Genomic DNA, 13746 nt, shown 5'->3' with positions numbered 1-13746 from the left:
ACGCGTAGGGATTGGAGTCTCCTCACTCTGGGATTGTGGCAGTTCCAGTTTAAGCTCCCGGAAGTGACGCGAAGATCCACAGGCGAAGAGGCTTGGAATTGACTTATCCTTCAAAGTATCCAGCTCAGCATGTAGATCTTCCACTTCTTGTTCATGACCTTCCAAGACTGTAGTCGCCAGATCCATACGTTGCTCCAACTGATGGGCGCGCAGGCCCAACTCCTTTAGGCCTCTCGCCAGATCAGAAGATAATTTGCGCGAGGCAGCTGTAATCTCCTCTCGCACTATAGCACGGAATTTGTGTAGCAAGGCTTCGGGATTGTGTTCAAGAGAATCAGCCATCCCCGATGGGAATTGCCGCTGACTATCTCCGTCACACTCAGGATCACCTGGAAGCTGGGTGTTGTCGTCAGGCTCAGGCGGGCTAGGTATCAGCTTAGCGATGTGGCCCTGTGGAGAGGATTGTTGTCGGGCCCGATGTTTAAGTTTAGTGTGGGGAGTGCGGTGCATTGCCGGGAGTGTTCCACAGGTTTCCAAGGCACCCTCAGACTATTGAAGTGACGCGTTAGGGTGTAAAAGCTCAATGGCCGAAAGAAATAGCTCGGTGGCACGGCACAGGGAGGTCACGTTGGCATTTTCCCCCTGGCTCGCGTACGTGTCCCCCACCGGGGAGGTGTTCACAGAAGGTTCAACATAATGCCGCAGCCAGTAAAATGTAGATGATTATGGTACCCAGGCCGGTTATGCAGGCTGAGTAGAGGCTGCCAAAATATATATAGCTCAGGCACTCCTGATTTATCCACTGGGGAAGGGGGTTATTAGGAAGAATTCCTTCCCTCCTCCAGCTCTATTCCTGCAGCAAATCAGATCACCAGTATCTCACTGTGATCCTGCAGGGATATGGTGTAATCCACAGGGCCACCAGGAGGATCAGGGGGACCCACCCAGCCCGTCCCAATAGCTGACTTGTATCCAGAGCTGGATGGGCAGGGTGAAGGTGCGGTGATCCGGCGGCGGCAGCAATCCGCTCCGGCCGCGGATTTAGGAAAGACCACGGCTTCACACGCCGCGGTAGGCCTCAAACCGCCCCGCGCCCCAGATGCTCAGAGAAGGGGCAGAGTTGCTCGACACCCCTCCTCGGATGTCAGACAAGGTCCGGGCAGCCAGGGATACGTCGCGGGTGGCCCCCGCTCCCCGGATGGCAGCGGATGGAGGATCAGGGTGCCGGAGCTCAGGAGGAGACGTCTGCACCCGGCGCCATCTTGGACACGCCCCCCACAGCTGTGTTTTTTCATGAGTGGTAGTTTTATTCCTTAGGCTACCAGCAATAAAAACTAGGAATAAAACACAGCAAGAGCAGCATTGGGAAGATCATGGAAGGGTCTCCCAGACCTAGGCCAACCGTGAGCAAAATCAGTTTGCATGTTAAAGCGGTAGTAAATCGCAGCTTGAGAAAAGAAATAAAAAAATCCCCTGGAAGGTAATGTCATAATGAGCTAGTAAGCATTGCATACTAGCACATTATGCAGGACGTACCTTAAAATTAAGCCCTCCAGCAGCGCGGTGTCCCCGCTGTAGAGGCTTCCATCTTCACCTGGTATTCCTTCCAGGTTTCTGAGTTCTAGCTTTCTGACTGGCCGAGCCGCGATGATGCTACTCCGCGCATGAGCGAGGGAGTCTCGGGACACAACACGGTACTCTGTAGGAATGGCACGGGTATGCCGTTCCTTCAGAGCACATGCACCAGCTGGCAAAACAAGTGAATATCTCCTAAACGGTGCACGTTTAGGAGATATTTATTTTACCTACAGGTAAGCTTTATTGTAAGCTTACCTGTAGGTAAAGGATACAAAAGTGGGTTACTTCCACTTTAAATTCTTCTAACTACAGAAATACTTGTTATTGGAGAAATTGCTTTATACTTTGCTAGGAAGATCTCTTGACTTAGTTCAAGTCATATGCTTCATTCACTGCTACTTCATTTAGCCAAAGATAAACAATATACAGTATAAAATATAGTTGCCCTTTAATTTGAAATGAGATCCTTTTTTCCATTGAGATTGCCTGTGGATCCAATGTTCTCAATAAGCATGGAGGGCAGTGGTAAAAACGTAGGATGAGTTAGAATCTAATATTATAAAGTAGAAGATGAAGAGACACTAGAGATGCCATGTTTATCACTGCAGCCAAACAACAGATTTTATTACTAGAAGGTTTAATGAATGCAATGTTCTGAACAGACCTGGATAAAAAGACTTATTTAGCACGAACATACACTCAGCGGCCACTTTATTAGGTACACCTGTTCAATTGCTTGGTAGCAGAAATTGCTGATCAGCCAATCTCATGGCAGCAACTCAATGCATTTAGGCATGAAGACATGATGAAGATGACTTGCTGAAGTTCAAACTGAGCATCAGAATGGGGAAGAAAGGGGGATAAAGTGACTTTGAATGTGGCATGGTTGTTGGTGCCAGACAGGCTGGACTGAGTATTTCAAAAACTGCTGATCTACTGGGATTTTCATGCACAACCATCTCTAGGGTTTACAGAGAATGGTCTGAAAAAGAGAAAATGTCCAGTGAGTGGCAGTTGTGTGGACGAAAATGCCTTGTGGATGTCAGAGGTCAGAGGAGAATGGGCAGATTGGTTGCTGCGACATTCAGATGGTAGGGTCAGAATTTGGCATACGCAACATGAAAGCATGGATCCATCCTGCCTTGTATCAATGGTTCAGCCTGTTGGTGCTGGTGGTGTAATGGTGTGGGAGATATTTTCTTGGCACTAGCAAGGTGTACCTAATAAAGTGGCCGGTGAGTGTAAGTTTCAAGCTTTAAGGTTCTCCTACAAATTAATACAGTGACATTTTCCAGAAATAATAACCAATGTCTCTGAATCTTTCTTTTAAAGGAATCAATGAGAAACCATGTACTGGTAGAATTAGAATGCCATAGCTTATCTCACCTTCTGAAGCTTTACTTTAAAGAACATTTGTATACATTGTAGATAGCATAACTATATGCTGAATATTCATGTCTTGATTCTACAAGAGCACATTTTTTTAAATTTAATTCAACCAAAACTTTTTAGCAGCACAAGAAAAGTGTTAGGAGCAGAAGCTCAATTCACAAATCTAAGACACTAGGTATTCTTGTTTTTTGAAATAGTGAAATTTTTTTGATATCCAATGAGATTTGAAAATTAAAATCATGAGGCTACAAAAAAATCCTTATCATTGTGTTAAAGCTTTGGGATTTTAGTTAGGCCTGAATTTACCATTAAGTAGAGTAGGCATTGGCCTACAGGTGAGACGAAGAGGTGGCTTTTTCTTGTTTAATTGTTGACTACACATGTTTTTCCCATCATCAGCAGAAATACAGACATTAAACATTGTCACAATTTTATCGATTGGGTTTGTAGCAATAAAACAATAAAATGTACTCTTTAAAAAGAGGTATTGAATCAAAGTGTACCAATTGTGTTCGCAAATTCCATTATTGGAAACTGAGCCCTGGTTAGACCCCTGCCTGGTTCTCATTGCTGCCCCTGTCCTTTCTGGGGTGTTTTTTTTTTTAGAATACATTTTGAAGTTTTAAACCATATCAAGACATACAGTAAAGTCAACAAGCATATCGTAAGAAGGAAAGTGCATCAAGACAGACATATCTCGACATGTACAAAATTTAAGGAGACACTACTTTGCTGCCCCAGGCACATTGAAACCATCTGAACACAAAGGGGTTTATTTACTAAAGCTGGAGAGTCCAAAATCAGACTCCCTTCTGCATAGAAACCAATCAGCTTCTAACCTCAGCTTGTTCAATGAAGCTTTGGCAATGAAACCTGGAAGCTGATTGGTTTCTATGCAGAAGGGAGTCTGATTTTGGACTCTCCAGCTTTAGTAAATAAACCCCAAAGTGTCACCCAGTAACTGGGTAATTAGGTAGGATGATTGTGTTGAGTCTCATGCGACATGGGAGAGATTTACTAAATCAAGAGCACTCAGAATCTGGTGCAGCTGTGCATGGTAGCCAATCAGCTTCTAACTTCAGCTTGTTCAATTAAGCTTTGACAATGAAACCTGAAAGCTGATTAGTTTCTGTGCAGATCTGCACCAGATTTTGCAGATTTTTTTGCAGATTTTGCTCTATTTTTAGTGAATAATCCTCAATGTCTCTTGAACCCTGAGGTGTTTTATCTTTGGCAGCAGTTCCTTAATAAAGGGTGCTTCCTTAATATCTTATGGCTCTATAAGTGCCTGGAAATTTTCGGAATGGGCATGATATAATCATTATAGCCCTTGGACCACTTCTGTTTTTAAAACATAACATAAGCTTACTATTATAATATTTTAAACCTGTAATATAAAGGTGGGATTTTAGGCAGCCAATGAAAACATTGTTTTGAAAACTCCTCATGGTCCAGTGCAGGGGCGGACTGACAACTCATGGGGCCCCCGGGCAATAGGGCATCATGGGCCCCTGTGTCCTTGCTCAAACTCAAAAAAACCTATGAAAAAGATAGGGGACAGGGGCATCTCATGGAGCCCCCTACTGACCCAGGGCCCTTGGGCAGTGCCCGAGTTTCCAAATGGTCAGTCCGCCCCTGGTCCAGTGCACCTATCATGGTCCTCCGGGTCCAGTGGACCTCATGGTCCAGTGCATGGACAGTGCACCTATAAGAAAAAAATGAGCAAAATACCTCAAATATTCTTGCAAAATCTGGGTCATGTGACAAGCAGGCCCCTTACAAGCTCCGAGTACCTGCAGGCAGATGGGTGTATCAGGCTTGAAGTTCTGCATTAGTTGGACACAGTGACATAGCTCACTGGTACTCATACTGCAAATCCTAGGACCCAGTATTGGGGTGCCATGCATACAAGGTTCTCAGGCAGGGGCAGACTGACAACTTATGGGGCCCCCGGGCAATAGGGGATCATGGGGCCTCTGTGTCCTTGCCCAAACTCAAAAAAGCCGATGAAAAAGGTACCAGGGGCATCTCATGGGGCCCCCTACTGACCCCAGACCCTCGAGCAGTGCCCGAGTTTCCAAATGGTCAGTCCGCCCCCGTTCTCAGGGTTAGAGTTTTGCAATGAAATGACTAAAGCACATATACACTTTAATCCTGGGGTACAGCTTTGTTCATCTCTACTCAAAAATATCATTAACTATATTTATTTTGATTATAGCATACACTACACTTCAGCATACCAGACACTACACTACTTCTGTGACAGTGCCAATGCACTCTTTATGTAACTCCCTGCCTCCAGCTGCTTATACACACCTTCCATACTTGCTGGACAGAGCAAAAGAAAAAAAAGCCCTCTGTAAATCCCAAGTTAGAAAGGGACATTGGACAAAAGACCATCCACTCCTTCCTATGTGAGAGCAACTGGGTGTGGGAATTGGCAACTGAGGCACCTGGTGCTGCATTATGGCAGAAGGGGAGCACATCAAATGCTACAACATACCTGAAAGTTCTGGCTATGTCGCTTTGCTTGGTCATGCACAAATCACAAGTGTATTATATTGTGCTTCTATTGAACATTACAACTCATGGTTGTGGAAACCATTCATCAACGGAGTAGTGTGGTACTGTGTATATTTTTTACACCAGATACAGACTGACTCATCTTGGTTTCCTACAAATGTCAAAGCTAGACTGTTCACCTTTTTTTTTGTGGCACCTGTCTTTTCTCTTTAAAAATGTTACTAAACTCAAAGTAGTAAAATCAGTCTGTAGATGCAGTAAAGCATGCTTGTTATACTCACTGTGGAATCTAAGGGGTCAATCCTCCACATTGTGTTAAAAAGCTGTTTGATTCTGTCTTTTCTGATCCTCCCTGTCTTCTACTGTCCCCAATCTATCTGCTGATAGTACAGATCTCTAGGAGTGCACATGCTCAGTTTATTTTTTTGTAAAGCTAGAGAGTTTTTTTTTTATCTTGGGAGGGTGCATGTGATCATCACAGGCTAAATCAGCACTGTCCAGAGGGTCAGGGGTTATGCAGCCTCATAGGACAGTCAGAGAAGAATGAAATACCCTTCTACAAGCTTTACCAGTGCTTAGCTGGACACTGATAGACGTCACAAGACTGCTCTGACTGCTGATGAGAAAAGGTATTTAGCAGTTTATATTTACTAAAATAATTGCATTTCCATGTTCTACGTACTGCGGAAGACCAGATATAGTGAATGCGAGGTCCGGGGTTTAGTAACACTTTAAACAACTTTATCTTAATGTATATGTCAAAGTAAGAGAAAGTTGGGAAGTACAGTACAACTGTTGGACCTCAGAGCTTATGAATGCCAGTGCATTATCCTCAGATAATTTAGAGCCATCAGAGCACTGGGACCAATGCCAATGTACACCCAAATGCATGGCTGCATTGTCTCTTCTGTGATGTTTGGGTAAAGCCTTTGCACAATGCAGCACTGTATCACACAAAATAAAACTGCCCTGTCACCAAAGCTTACTAAATAAATACAGCTGGCTGAGTGATATTTCTCACCAGTGTCCCGATGGCATGGAGTGTCTTTTCAAACAGCCCTGATTTGTTTTTCTAAAGAAAGAGCAGCTGCGGAATAGCAGAGGGAATGATGCTGACTATCACAAGCTCAGCATGAAAATGTTTCAGGAAATGCATCAATAGTGCTACCTTTTCAATTTAACAAGCATGAGAATTATGATGGAAGAGATCACTTCAAGTAAAACACAACTCTAAAAAAAATGCTAGGGGGTAGAGCTTCTTGTATATGAGGTTTTGTATGTCTCTTTAAAAAAAAAATAAAAAATTCTCCCCCTTTCTTCTATCTTTTTTTTTTGCACACCCACTACCCACTTCTGGCATCTGTAAGATGCCTTGAATATAGATGGAGTCACATCATCGGTGGCCACCCAGTGGCTGAAAAGGGAAGATGACAGGCATGGAAGAGGCAGCAGAGAAGATGGCAGTGGCAACAGAGTGGTGTTGGCAAGGTTGGATCAGTCAGTTCTGGAGGGGAGCAGACTAGGGGGTAAGTCTACAAATTATGCCTGAGCTCCCCCTGTAACCTGAAAATTATGGAATATACTAAGCTTTAGTTACTATCACAAAGTTTTATAGACCCTTTCTGTCACTAGGGGTGTTAGCAGACTAAGAGGCAGGACAGTTGCTAGAACAGTGTAAGTCATCAGACATACTGAGCATATATGTGCATAGGAAATATCAGAAAGAGGCAGAACCAGCAGATTGATAATCAGATCAAGCATAGACAAACCAATCCTAAGTAGAGTCTAGGTTTCAAACAGACAGGCAACAGACAATGAACAAACAGAGGGCACACTGGCCTAGTGCATTACCATATAAAATGTTTAATAAGAAATAAAGTAGGTGTTGTACTCACAAAGGACAATAAAGTCAAGGCATGTCATAAAAGAACAGCTTGGTCAACACCGCGCTGAGTAACAGTCCACAATAGGGAGTGTAGACATCCAATAGGCTGACGCATTTCGAGGAAGAGGCAAGTCCGTGAAACGGATTCTGATTCTGTTACTATTTGCCAGAAAAAATGTGCATTTATTATTTTTCCCTGCAGGAGTCTGCAAAGCATTGAACCCGTGATCAGTGGATTGCGGGTGCAATGGCAGACTCCTGCACACTCTCCCTTCAGCTTTCTTGCCCATACCTCTGTATAGGCTGTCAGTGTGAAAGCTGGAGGGCGCTCATTAGCACCCTTGTAGTCCATTGAGAACTACAAGCCGTTTGCTGCAGTGGCACATGGGACTTGTAATTTTTTCTTTTGCAAATTCTTCCACCCACACAGCCATGCCGATTTTAAAATGTGACAGCAGCTGGGGGAAGAAGAATATAACATGTTTTGAAGGTGAACCTATCCTTTAAAAAATGTTTGTGTGACAACTGTCAATTCTCTTTGTACTGGATTGCAAAATATTTATGTATCGAGTAAATTAATTTTAGTTGACCACAAAATGAGAGTGTCCCAAATTCATAATTAACGCTTGGCTTTCAAGCCTTGCTGAATATTTCAACCAATGAAACCAATATTAAAAGGAATAATTCATAAAAGTAAGGATCCTTATTGATTACAAGAGAATAATACATTCTGTTACTGATCTCCGATGTAAAAGTTTTATTTTGGGGCCACCGCAGGTGGGTTTATGCCATAATATGCTAGCAAACCTGGTATATTAGTACATTATGGCAGACTTACCTATCAAACAGTGCCCTCCAGCGCAGTCCTGGGATCGATCTGGAGAGCCCCTGGCACTTCCAACTTTACCCGGTCTTCCTTCCGGGTCCTTTGACTTCGGCCTTGTGATAGGCCGCACCACGATGATATCACTCCCACACATGCTCATGGGAGTCACATCGCTGCAGCATGGATCAGGGTTGGAAATTTTCACTGAGCTGCGCATGCATGGCTCAGTATACATGGCAGCTGACAAGCAGGAGGATGCATTTATGGCAGAAGAGACCAATAGGATCACTTCTGCCATAAATAACCTGCATGTCAGCAACTTTTTAAAAATTGACTTTACTTCCACTTTAAAGCCCAGCAGGTGCAGCAGCTGGTTGAAAATTCTAAAATCACTTCCATACAGACTCAGTCTGCGCATGGACACAGATAAACAGCTCTCTCTTCAAAATAACACAAGATAGGAATCTGCAACAAAGTTTTTAAAATCCCTACAATGTAAATTCTGTAGATCACCCAGAGGGCAATGTTTTTTTTCTCAACAAAAGTGGAGTTACCCTTTAAGTTTTCACATGTTGATGGTCCATTTGACATTTTGACATTTTTGACATTTTTTTAGTGTGTAATACAAATTTATATTGTGTAAACACATATATATGTATATAAGTTTGTGTTTAATCATTAGTACCCAAGATACAAAGCTTTTTCTCACTATTATATTATATTTTATTATATTATATTATTACATGCAGCACGCATTTATATATTTAATTTTAGATGACCACAAAATGAGAGTGTCCCAAATTCATAATTAATGCTTGGCTTCCAAGCCTTGCTGAATATTTCAAACAAAGAAACTGATATAAAAAGGAATAATTCATAAAAGTAAACAACCAGATTGATTACAAGGGAATAATACATTTTGTCACTGTTCTCCTTGCATAAACCTTGCTTTACTGGTAAATATCAGATGTACATTTTAACATTTTCGGGCACCAAATTAAATTTGGAGGTGCAGGAGTAACTTCTCTGTGAACTGATCATCTGGAGGAGAGGGTCTCTGAGAGTATGAGAGGGAGCTCAGTGCAGGTGTATTCAATGGGCTTGCTTGCTTGCTAATGGTTAGAGTTGGGCTTGATGTTCATCAGCCATTTGGCCCGAACATCGGCCGTTTGTGTGTTTGGCGAACACACAAATGCTAAAGGCATTCGCCAACCGCGCCCCACAATGTACTGTGCCCTGAACAGTGCATTGTGATTGGTCAAAGCAATGCACCTGACCACAGGTCAAGAATGGAGCGTTTCCTTTTTTTGGGTCAACGGTGGCGGTGGACATTGTGATTGACATGCAATCTATTTAGGGGGAAATTTTTGTTATTTTTGTTTTTAATAAAGGACATGTCAAAGACTTTCTACTGTCATTTTTTACACTGCACTTTTTTGTGTGAATGAGTAGCAGTACCATGTACCCCATACTCAATCACAGGGCACAAATGTGGGTAGCCACTCAGAGTCTGCAGAATTACTGAACTTCTTTATACTGTGAGGATGTCTAGGGGGTTATTTACTAAAACTGGAGCGTGTGCAAAATCTGGTGCAGTTCTGCATAGAAACCAATCAGCTTCCAGTTTTTTTTTGTGAAAGCTTAATTGAACAAGCTGAAGTCAGAAGCTTATTGGTTACCATGTACAACTGCACCAGATTTTGCACTCTCCAGGTTTAGTAAATTAAACCCATAATAAAGAAGGGGTCAGTGTAACACATAATTATGCAGGTAAAATATTTGCTTCAACTGTGTTTGGAAGGCTAAGGCTTCATGCACCCTGGTTTAAAAATTGCTGCTTCAGCAGGAGTTTTGTGCTTTGCCTGTAGAAGCAGCTCAATGTTATCCTATGTGTTCATGCACATTAGGACGATTAGAGGCATATTTTAAGCTCCAAGTTTAGAGGCAGGAAAAAAAGCCTTCTGGTTTATGTTTTGATTTGAGCTTTCTGGCAGAAAAATGCAAAACTCTCCTATACTTATCCCATTGTATAAATTGACATATCTCTCCCGAGGTTGCCCCAAAAAGTTTCAAAAGGTCTGGGATATTTGGATCAAATCTACCTCTACTACTAGTGCTAGAGATGATACTGTGCTTGACTAAAATGAATGGTGAGTGAATTCAATGTTTCTTGAGGGGAGGGACTTATCTGATGGATGACCTGGCACCCCCTCCCCCACTGAGCCTGTGTACCCCTTCTTCACCTTGTAGCATCTCCCTGGGACTATACATTGCTCATACTGCACATTATTATGAATTTAGTTATTTCAGGTACTTATATAGCGCCGTCAATTTGCGCAGCACTTTACATATATATTGTACATTCACATCAGTCCCTAACCCTCAAGGGGTGTACAATCTAAGGTATTCATTGTGTTATTCTCGTTATTTTCTTGCTTATATTTCTGAAATTTGATATGTGCATAATCAATATGATAGTGCCTAACTTCTACCCCCTGATTGCCTACCTTGGTTATGTGGACGCTGTTACCTTGTTGATCAAGGGGTACCAGAGTTATGACTATAGTTGGGATTGTTTTATGTTCTATGAGATTGCCAATCACTTCAAAAACAAGATTGACACTATTCGCAGGGACATCACCACTGCTCAAACTTCCTCCCCACCCATCCCCTCTCACACAGCAATCCCCTCATCACCCCTCTCCCTCGGCCTCACCACTGTTCTGACCTCCACCCCACCTAACATTCCTCACATTGAAGCTCCCTCAACACTCCACTCCTTCGACCTTACTACCATCGAGGAGGTCACCAAGATCTTCTCTAATGCCCGCCTTACCACCTGCCCCCTTGACCCTATCCCCTCACAACTCCTACGACCTCCCTCCTCCTCCATCCTACGCTCCCTCACCCACATCTTTATTCTCTCCCTCTCTTCCGGCGCATTCCCCTCCCCTCTGAAGCACGCGCACATCACCCTCATACTTAAAAAGCCCTCCCTGGACCCCAATGACCCGAACAACCTTAGACTCATCTCCTTACTGCCATTTACAAACAAACTCCTAGAGAGCTTAGTCTACAATCGCCTAAGCTCCCACCTCAACCACAACAACCTCCTTGATCCCCTACAGTCCGGTTTCCGTCCCCTACACTCCACTGAAACTGCCTTACTCAAACTCTCCAACGACCTGCTAACCGCCAAAGCTAACGGCCACTATTCAGTGCTCCTACTCCTCGACCTCTCCGCGGCCTTCGACAGTCGACCACCCCCTCCTCCTCAAAAAAACTACACTCCCTTGGCCTCAGAGATTCCGCTCTCTCCTGGCTCTCGTCCTACCTATCACAACGCTCCTTCAGCATTACCTATAACGCTACCACCTCCCCCTCACTCCCCCTCTCTGTTGGGGTCCCCCAAGGCTCTGTCCTCGGGCCCCTTCTCTTCTCCATCTACACCTCCTCCCTTGGCCAACTCATACACTCTCACGGCTTCAACTACCACCTCTATGCCGACGCCACGCAAATCTATCTCTCGACCCCTCACCTCACCCCCTCTCTGCCCGAATCACAAGCCTACTGAACGGCATATCAGACTGGATGTCACTCCACTTCCTTAAACTGAACCTCTCCAAAACTGAGCTCCTAGTCTTCCCCCCAGCCCGCACACCACCCCCCATTGACTTCTCCATCACGTCCAACATTGCCACCATCAGGCCCGCCCCGCAGGCCAGAGTACTTGGTGTCATACTTGACTCCAATCTATCCTTCCAGCCCCAAGTTCAATCACTCACAAACTCATGTAGACTCCACCTCCGCAACATCACCAAAATCCGCACGTTCCTAACCCCAGAAACCACTAAGCAGCTCATCCACTCCCTCATCATATCACAACTCGATTACTGCAACTCCCTCCTCACTGGCCTGCCGCGCCACAGGCTATCCCGTCGATCCTGAATACGGAAGCCAGACTCATCCACCTTACCAACCGCTCCGTTTCCGCCACCCCCCTCTTCCAATCTCTCCACTGGCTTCCGATTGCCCAACGGATAAAATTCAAAATCCTTACACTGACGTACAAAGCTGTCCATCATACTGCCCCAAACTACATCACCAACCTAATATCCAATTACCACCCAACACGCACTCTCCGCTCCTCACAAGACCTCCTTCTCTCTAGTTCCCTTGTCTCCTTCTCCCTTGCCCGCCTCCAGGACTTCTCCAGGGCGTCACCCATCCTCTGGGACTCCCTACCCCAATCCATCAGACTATAACCTACTCTCCTCTCCTTTAGGCGCACCCTGAAAACCCACCTCTTCAGGGAAGCCTACCCCACCCCCTCCTAATTGCCGCCCTCCTCCACTCTTCCTACCACACCATCCCCCACAGCCATTTACTCCTGTACCAGTATCCCCTCCCTCCTAGATTGTAAGCTCCAAGGAGCAGGACCCTCGAACCCCTCGTGTATCGCACTATATTGTTACTGTATTGTCTCATGTATTGTCCCCTATTGTAATGTACAGCGCTGAGCGAACTGTTGGCGCTTTATAAATACTGTATAATAATAATAACAATAATAATATGTTATGTTTTCTTTTGAGCCAGGGAATGCCTAAAGGCTTAATTTTGTAGACTATTTTTTTAAAACCAATAAAAACCCCTCTCCTAAACTCGCCTAAATGGTGTACAAAAATGCTCTATATCACAGTTTTTTTGTGTCAAGGGAACTAGTGTTTTTTTTAAGCCCAGTATATGTGGAGCCTTCTTGTCTGTTTGGCTGAAGGTATCATAAAAGCGATGAACAGCATTTTCCACTTTTATTTTGTATTATTGCTATTTTTATTTATTTATTTTCAGGTGTAAACATTTAATTTTTGTATTTCTCTTTTGTTAATTAACCCCTTCATGCCTAAGGGTAAAACAAATCTAAATGCCTAAGCACGCTTTTGCAACGTTGACATGTGTTAGTATAACTGTACATATCATCACAACTATTTTGTACATCCAGGTGAATTATACCTTGCTTTTTTCAGGACACCTTGGGCTTTCATTTGGTGGTAAATAGTAATGGATATCTCCTGATTTATTTTTATTATCAAGGGAAAACTGGCCCAAAATAGTAAAAAAAAAAAATTTTTTTCCATTTAGCTGTGTGTTTCTTGTTACTATCATAACCTACCACCAAAGAACAACCCGAAATAAATTCTCCAGCTCTTGACGATCGCAGCAATACCATATATGTGTATGTTATTTGTTGTTTGTACCTGTAGTACAGCCCAGAAACAATAGTGCACATTTTGTTTTTGTCTTTTTTTTACCTACAATATACTGACATTTACACTATATACACTGATACCAAATTTTTTGACCCTGACCTTTTGACCTTGACCTTTGACCCTGACCTTGACCCAAACACTAACCCTGGCACTGAACTAGATCAAACCTTGATCTAGGTATATTTTCTTTATTTTTTAATATTTATATATTTTTTATTTATTTATTTATTTATTTTTTATTTATTTATTTATTTTTACAAACATTTTTTTTCCCC

General features: G+C 43.3%; 2 long non-coding RNA genes across 3 annotated transcripts in view; one reads left to right on the top strand and one right to left on the bottom strand.

The window, feature by feature from the left end:
- Positions 1-13746, bottom strand: part of LOC149461800 (uncharacterized) — a 29132-nt gene that overhangs the window by 7392 nt on the left and 7994 nt on the right. The window lies entirely within an intron of this gene.
- The window catches only part of LOC149461799 (uncharacterized), a 135924-nt gene continuing 129084 nt past the window's right edge, over positions 6907-13746 (top strand). The window contains exon 1 of one of the 2 annotated variants that reach the window (XR_016312776.1): positions 6907-7019. This is a non-coding gene — a long non-coding RNA (uncharacterized LOC149461799). The remainder of the gene's footprint in view (positions 7020-13746) is intronic. The other variant, XR_016312777.1, reaches the window with a different exon arrangement.

This window comes from Staurois parvus, unplaced genomic scaffold (genome assembly GCF_062004578.1).
Source record: "Staurois parvus isolate SC_StPar_1 unplaced genomic scaffold, SC_StPar_1.0 ptg000192l, whole genome shotgun sequence".
NCBI classification, from domain to species: Eukaryota; Metazoa; Chordata; class Amphibia; order Anura; family Ranidae; genus Staurois; species Staurois parvus.
Note: the sequence above shows the minus strand (reverse complement) of the source record. Positions and strands in the feature narration are given on the sequence as shown.